Source organism: Nelumbo lutea, chromosome 1 (genome assembly GCF_056320005.1).
Source record: "Nelumbo lutea isolate HS-2025 chromosome 1, American lotus-T2T, whole genome shotgun sequence".
Taxonomy (NCBI): domain Eukaryota; kingdom Viridiplantae; phylum Streptophyta; class Magnoliopsida; order Proteales; family Nelumbonaceae; genus Nelumbo; species Nelumbo lutea.
In genome coordinates this window covers 168,094,188-168,101,781 of record NC_142684.1, presented here as the reverse complement: position 1 = coordinate 168,101,781, position 7,594 = coordinate 168,094,188, and positions in this window count along the sequence as shown.

The following is a 7,594-nucleotide window of genomic DNA, read 5'->3' as shown; positions in this document are numbered from 1 at the left end:
ATATAGGATAAAATTTTCTCCTATGTGTGGCTTCGTGGAATTCACTAGCCAAGACATAACTTGGTTGTTATCTCTCTTCCAAATCCGATAACCAGCATCTTTTTCATCTGAAGGATTGAGACCATTGGATGTAGTTTTGGCCATTCAATTTGTAGATGGTGATGGGTGTGGATGAGTAGTTTGTAAAGTCTCCGCCATTGTTGTTGAACATAACAGTTTCGATGTTTGAAGAGGAGGATTTTGGAGTTTCAATTGAAGATTCGTTGGTGTTTGTCATGGATGGTATTTGATGTTGCTGTCAGGAATGAGTTAAAGGCTAGGATGGCTGATGAATACTACCGGAATAAGCAATATAGAATGCTGCTGGAAAAGCAGTAGATAGAGAACTGACCTAGGATGGCTATGGGAAGAACAGGAGGCGTCTAGGGTTGTTCTGATACCATGTGAATAATTAGGTTTGAATGATTTGTTTTTTCTATTCCAGTAGAACATGTTTTTATATACAATTGGAGTCCTAAACATTAAGACTTGTTCCCTATTTTAGAAGAGAAAATCTTGCCTAATCTATTCTAAATAAGGAAACAATTATATAGCTAACTACACCTGATTTGTAGCCTAATTTATAGCTAATTTACAGCAAAGAATCCCAACAGTAGTGTTTCTCAGGAAAGACTAATCCAGGTAAGTGCATTTATCCTTGCTTTTTATTTCCCATGTAAATAATGTAATGGCCATTTTAACCATAAAAATCCATTATTAAAAGGGCATTTTTGTCTCATTCAAGTATTTACATCTTTCTCTCTTGGTGGGAAAATTATTTACCCACCTAGGAGATGTGTATCAATTACCCGGATAAGTGATACTTAAGAAAATAAACTTTCTATGATCCCCACATAAATTTAAAAAAAATAACATGGGTTTCTTGGTTAATGGGAATCAAAATCCCATTGACCAACTTTCCCCCTCTCAAAATCCTAAAAAAGAATGCCCCCTTAATGGTGGATTAAATCAGAAATTGCCTCCCCTGTACTGATTTATGAATTTAGATTAGCTGAATGCTTTAGCTGTTCAGCGGGCTGTGGAACCAATGATGAGGTTCTATGCTAGTAATAAATTCATGGGCCCTACTGTAAAAGATGTGGACCCCATGTATTTAATATTGACAAGAAACCTTATTGATGTAGCACGATCTAGTCACTCCTAGCTGGCACTCGTGTGGCTCCTGAGAGACACCTAAAATGAGAGGGAAGAAGAAGAACTCTCGGGGGTTTTCCAGGCGGGAACACTTTGATGATTAAGTCAGCATTTTGTGCAAGAAGCAAAGGGAAAACGAAGGCTAAGAGTGAAGATTGCGCAGGTGATTCGAAGATACCTTGTTCCTTGAGAATAAGCCCCTTATAACTAAATTCCATTGCTTCAGGCCTTCTGCTTCTGACAGGGTAGGTATAACCGCCACTGTTAGCCTGCCACAACCATTATTGGCAAGGTTGAGGTGGCACGTGCGGGGCCGTCGTTGCAGGGTACGTGCATGTCAGGTGCAAGACACCTTTCTAAAGGTGACAGGCGCGGTGCTTTCTGACGAGGGACATGTCTGCTGTCCACAGATTTTTCGGGTACGACGGTCGAGCAGAAAGCCTTCCTGCAGTATGCCGAGCTACCCTTCCATGAATTACCCTGAGCCGGGCTGTCTCTTGAGTGATGAGCTGCCCGTAGCAAGTTATGCCGAGCTGGCTGACCCGAGGTGTCCATGCCTCGGGGTGTCTAGAGATGGATTAGTGTGTTCCTGTCTGGGAGTGGCTCGAGGTCCATTGGGGGGAGCTCGGGCCTTTAGAGAGGTTAGGGTGCCTCGAACTCGGGACCCCCCGAAGTGCCTTAACCCCGGGGAGGAGGTGCGGGTAAGACGGCTTCCGGCGAGTGGCTTACCCACCCAGTTGCCGAGCTGAGCTCGGTGGGACTTTCCCTTTGAGTTGTGGTCACGTACGTTGCGCTATCATACCGAGTCACTGTTTGAGCAAGGTCACGCCCATGTGTACCCATGCTGTGAGGTCGGGCCAAATCACCCTTCATCAATTGCCCCCCACTCCCTGCGCCGGCGGCGATGACCCAGCGCGGGGAGGTCATGACGCGCTGGGTGGATTTGGTGTTGGTATTCATGCCGCTTTGTCGCATGCTTCGTCTAGCTGGACCAGTCTAGCGCCTGGTTTAATCAAAAAAAGACTTGAGTCGCATCTAGATTACGCATGGATCTCAAGCGATTTGGATTTCATGGACGTAAAAAATGCGCTAAACCGTTTTCGCCTTGAAGAACCCGCAGCTCTGGCTATAAATAGTGGAATCCTTGGCCATTTTCTTCACCACAAAGCTCTCGTCATTAGCGTTTGAGCTCGCGTCGGAGGTCTCTTAGCTCGGGTCTTTCGGTTCATCTTGTTCTCCCAGTCTGGTTGCGTTTCTTTTGGTGAGTCCCCCCGTGCTTCCTTCCCCTTTTCAGTTTGTTTCTTCCCTTTAATTTGCTATGTCGTTTAGTGTAGACAGCCTTATCGACGAGCCCGAGGTGGGTACCTCGGCTTGGGGTGACTCCTCTGCTGCCCAGCCATCCGAAGTATGGGTGGCTTTGGGTCATCTGGCGTCCACCTCCCACTGAGGTCGGGAACCAGATCAGTTCGGGCCTTCTATAATGACTTTAGAGAGGCTTCAGGACCTCATACAGAGGTTCCGCCTCCCTAAGGAATACTCATATCGTGATCTTCAGGGAGCAATTGATAGCCGAGCTCTGACTTCCTCTTCACCCTTTGATCGTTGAGGTGTTGGTACACTTTAACATCACCCTGGACCAACTCCACCCAAACTCCATACGGAATGTGGTGGGGTCCATCTCTCTTTGCTTTGATCGTTCCCTCTCCATAGATTTAGATGTTCTCAGTACAATTTTGGCTATAAAGAAGAGCGCTTCAGGCACTTTCCCCGGGCACAGTCAATCCTACTACCTGTCCCCCGCCCGGGTTTCAAACTCATGCACAAGCTCCCGAGCAAAGTCCCAGCTTGGAAGCGGGACTACTTTGTAGTCAGGAGCAGTATGGGGTGGCCCTTCCCCACTGATTGGAGGATAGCCATTCAAGACCCTGGTGTCATCCTAGGCGGGAAGACCAAGAAGGTGCTCCAGTCATTGGCTCAGCTCGGGTTGAATTATAAAGACTTCACTTCTGAGGAGAAGCTCGTCCAGGCGAGCTTGAGCCTGGGTAGGTTTTCCTCCACTTCGGCTTTCTGTTCATATGTTTACTTCGGGTTGCTAATGTCGTGTTTCGCTGTAGGTCCCATGGAGGCGAAGAGAATAGATAACCAGGAGCTTTTCCGCCAGATGAAGAGAAAGAAACGCGTAGCCAAGAAAGCGCACGTTGAGTCCCCGCGAGCTTCAGCTGAGCCCCAACCTCCGCAGACTTCTGCTTCGGGGCCCGAGGTGGTAGCTGCGCCTGTCGTCGACTTGGAAGAAGGGGTCGTGCCTAAGGGGCCCGAAGTGATGGCGGAACCTGTTGTTAGGCCTACCGAGCCTTCTGCCAAGCCCACCAGACCTGCTGGTGAAAGCGTTGTCGATGCCAATGTTGCTACTGCCGGGGCTCATCTTGCCAAAGTTGCCACCGAGGCCTCTGAGAGTTCCACTCGTGATGTGAAGATGACGGCTTCCAGATCGGAGGGTCAGGGGAGCCAAACCGTCCTGAACCCCCAGTGTAGCTTGAAGAAGAGCAAGCTGGCTGCATACCCGAGGGAGGTCAGCGAGTGAGCCGAACTCACTTCTGGTCAATTCGGCGCCCGAGCTGCCACTCATACTATGGTGGTGAGTCTTTCTTCTCTTTTTGCCTCCTCCTCTTCTATTTTTTTTTTTATTTCCCTCTTGACCGGTTCCCCTTTTGCAGGTGAACACCGCCATTTGCGCCTTGACCCTTCAATCAAATCGGCATCTGAGGTGGGCTCTAGAGGCTGAGAAATCATCTCGTGTAGCCCATACTGAGTTGAGGGCAGCTCGCTGTCAGGTCCACCGCCTAGAGAGTGACGCCTCGGCTCAAAAGAGCTTCATCGAGGTGTTAATGGCAAAGAAGGGGGAGCTGGCCCGAGACAAAGACAAGCTGAGGGTCGAGGTGAACGGCCTCAAGGTCGGTCAGGAGGCCTTAGGGCTTGAGGTGAACAGCCTCAAGGCTGAGCGGGATGCCTTGAAGCTCGAAGTGCAAGGCCTCAAGGAGGCGAAGGGGAAGTTGGAACATGAAGTGGGGTACCTCCAGGAAGACATAAGAGAGAAGACTGCAATCTTCGAGGGTGCTCTCGAGGAGGCCAAGACTCAGGCCGTCATTGACTACATCAACTCTTCAAGGTTTGATGACGTGATGACGGAGGCTTACCGTAAGGGCTTCAAGCTTAGTCGGTGGCTGATCAGGCACCTCTACTCCGAGTTGGACACGAACGCCATCACTACTTCACGGATCACTGACGACATCGTGCGTTAGTCAAAAGATGACCCTGATTCCGAAGATGAGGGCACCGAAGATGAAGCAGAGGATGCTGGTCCAGATACTGTCCCCGAGGAGGCCCCTAATAGAGGCGACGAGCTACCGAAGTAGTTTGCTCTTTATTTTTGTAACTTAATCTTCTCCCTTTTTCTTTCTTGTAATCAAGATGTTCTTAATGGAATTTATGTAATAAATTTTTTTCAATGAAGAGATTTTTTCCTTTTGTCAAAAGTTTGTGCAATTCATTTTTTGTCAAAACGGTTATCTCACCTCAAGCTGTTAACCTGTTGAGTTGGACTTCCGAAGTGGGTGTTCTTTAACAACCATCGTGGCCCCAAACTGTTTAGTAGGGGTATTTTCATGGATGTCGGGGTGAGGGACATAGTAGGGCGCATGCCCGACCTGTTTGCACCTGAGGTAGGTTGCCGTCTATTATCCTTAATGGGTCCAACTCTTTGCACGCCAGGGCGAGCTATTTGTTGTAAGGTTCATGCCCGAGCCGCCTGCACCTCAGGCGCTGCAAATACTTAGTTCATGTTGATGGGGTAACTCAATTTTGTATGCTGCTGAGGTTTCTTCATTAGCTCGGAATTTCAGCTCTTAGGCTGGAGGAGTGGCTCGTGGCTCACTCTCGGAGTCTGCCCATGCCGTAGAGGTGACTGGGTCCTATTGTGCCGAGGTCATATTAGCTTGGTATTTTGGCCCTTAGGCTTTGGGTGTGGCTCGTGGCCTACTCGATTCTTACAGATAGTATTGTCTTAGGTTGACAATATTCCATGCCCGAGGTACTTGTTTCCCTTTGAGGGTCTCAAGCTCGTATGTTCCTTCCCCAAGCACTCGTTTCACTCGTTAAGGACCTTCCCAGTTGGACCCGAGCTTGCCAGCGCGGGGCTCAAGCACCATAACTTTACGAAGGACCAAGTTGCCAACGCGGAGATTCTGCTTCTTGACCCTGGCATTATAGTACCGAGCTACTCTCTGCTGGTAGGCTGCTATCCTGATGTACGTGAGGTCCCTTACTTCGTCGAGTAGATCGAGGTTGGTATGTAGATCATCTTCGTTTGTCTGATCACTATATGCCTCTAATCGTAGCGTAGGCACTTCGATCTCTGTAGGAATCACTACTTCGGTGCCGTAGGTGAGATTGAAGGGTGTTTCTCCTGTGGCAGTCTTCTCCATGGTCTGGTATGCCCATAGAACATTGGGTAGTTCATCTGCCCACAATCCTTTAGCCCGATCCAACCGTGCCTTTAATCCGCGGAGGATGGCTCTGTTTGTGACTTTTTCCTGACCGTTTTCTTGAGGGTGTGCGACTGAAGTAAAGTTCTGTCGGATTCCCATGTCTCAGCACCGGTCTTGAAATTTGATGTCCTCGAACTGCTTGCCGTTGTCGGAAATCAATACCCGAGGTAATCCGTAGCGGCACACGATGTTCTTCCAAAAGAAGTTTTGAACATTTTGGGCTGTGATCGTCACGAGGGGTTTGACTTCTACCCAGTTGGTAAAATAATCCACTGCTACTAATAAGAATTTCCTTCCACCCGTTGCTAGCGGGAATGGCCCGAGTAGATCGATGCCCCACTATGCAAAGGGCCACGGGCTGGTGAGATACTTGAGGTTGGCAGCGGGTTGGTGGTGAATATTGGCATGTCTCTGGCATTTGTCACATTTTCTGACGAGCTCAATAGCATCTGCCTTCATTGTTGGCCAATAATATCCTTGTCAAAGTGCCTTTTGGGCGAGGGCCCTACCCCCCAAGTGCCCGCCGCACAGACCCTCATGAGTGTCGCAGAGTACGAGCTTGGCTTCTATAGGTTGCAAGCAACACAGGTAGGGGAGCGTGTAAGATCTCCGGTATAGCCGTTCGTCTATCATGACATATTTGGCTGCCTGGCGCTACACCCTTCTGGCTGCATTGCAATCTGCAGGGAGGGTCCCGTGTAGCAAGAAGCTCGCGAGCGGGTCAATCCAGCTCGGCTCTGCTTGAATGACGGGAGCAACCTCCTCTGCCCCCTTGAGAATGCTAGGCTGAGACAGGTCCTCTATGTACACGGTTCTCATGGTGATGTCACTGGCGCTATCTAACCTGGACAGGGCGTCAGCCTCAGCGTTCTCCAACCTAGGGATTTGTCTGAGTGATTGGAAGTTGAGCAGGACCTCTCTGACTTTGGCTAAGTAGGCGATCGTGGTCGGCTCACGAGCTTCGTACTCGCCAGTGACCTGGTTGACCACGAGCTGTGAGTTACTGTAGATAACGATGTGTTTGGCTTTTACTTCTCTGGCTAAGGCTAGCCTAGCTATCAACGCCTCGTACTCTGCTTCATTGTTAGACGCCGCGAACTTGAAGCGTACCGCGTATTCCAATTTTGTACCGCTTGGGCCGTGTAGAACTATTCCAACACCGCTGCCCTGTTGGTTCGAGGAGCAATCTACATGAAGGATCCAGGGCTCCTCATCCTAGCTCGCGCTTGGCCTAGCTAGGAGAGATGCCACACTGGCTGCTACCTCACGGGACTCGGACTGAACTGGCCTGGGAGCTTCGAGCTCACCTGAACTAGGGACCTCGTGCTCAACCAGTCTAGGAGCTCCAGAGCTGAACGTGCACTCGGCGATGAAATCTGCTAAGGCTTGGGCCTTAATGGCAGTTCGCGGCATGCACTGGAGGTCGTACTCGCTGAGCTCCACGGCCCACTTCGTCAACCGACCAAAGACCTCGGGCTTAAGTAAGACTTGCCTCAGAGGTTTTTCAGTGAGGACGAGATCAGTATGGGCTTGGAAGTACGGGCGGAGCTTCCGAGCTACGACTATTAGTGCGTATGCTAGCTTTTCCATCTCCGGGTATCTCGTCTCTGCTCCTTGTAATACTTTGATAACATAATAGATGGGTCGTTGGACCCAATCTACTTCCTTTATTAGTACCGAACTGACCACTTCATCTCTCGCCGAGAGGTACAATTCTAAAACATCGCCCTCCTCGGGCCGGGTTAAGATCGACACACTGCCGACTTGGACATAAAGTGGCTCAGGGCGGCTATGTGGTCATTCAACCTTTGAACCTCCTTCAACTTCTGGGGTGGTTTCATATCTAAAATGGCCTT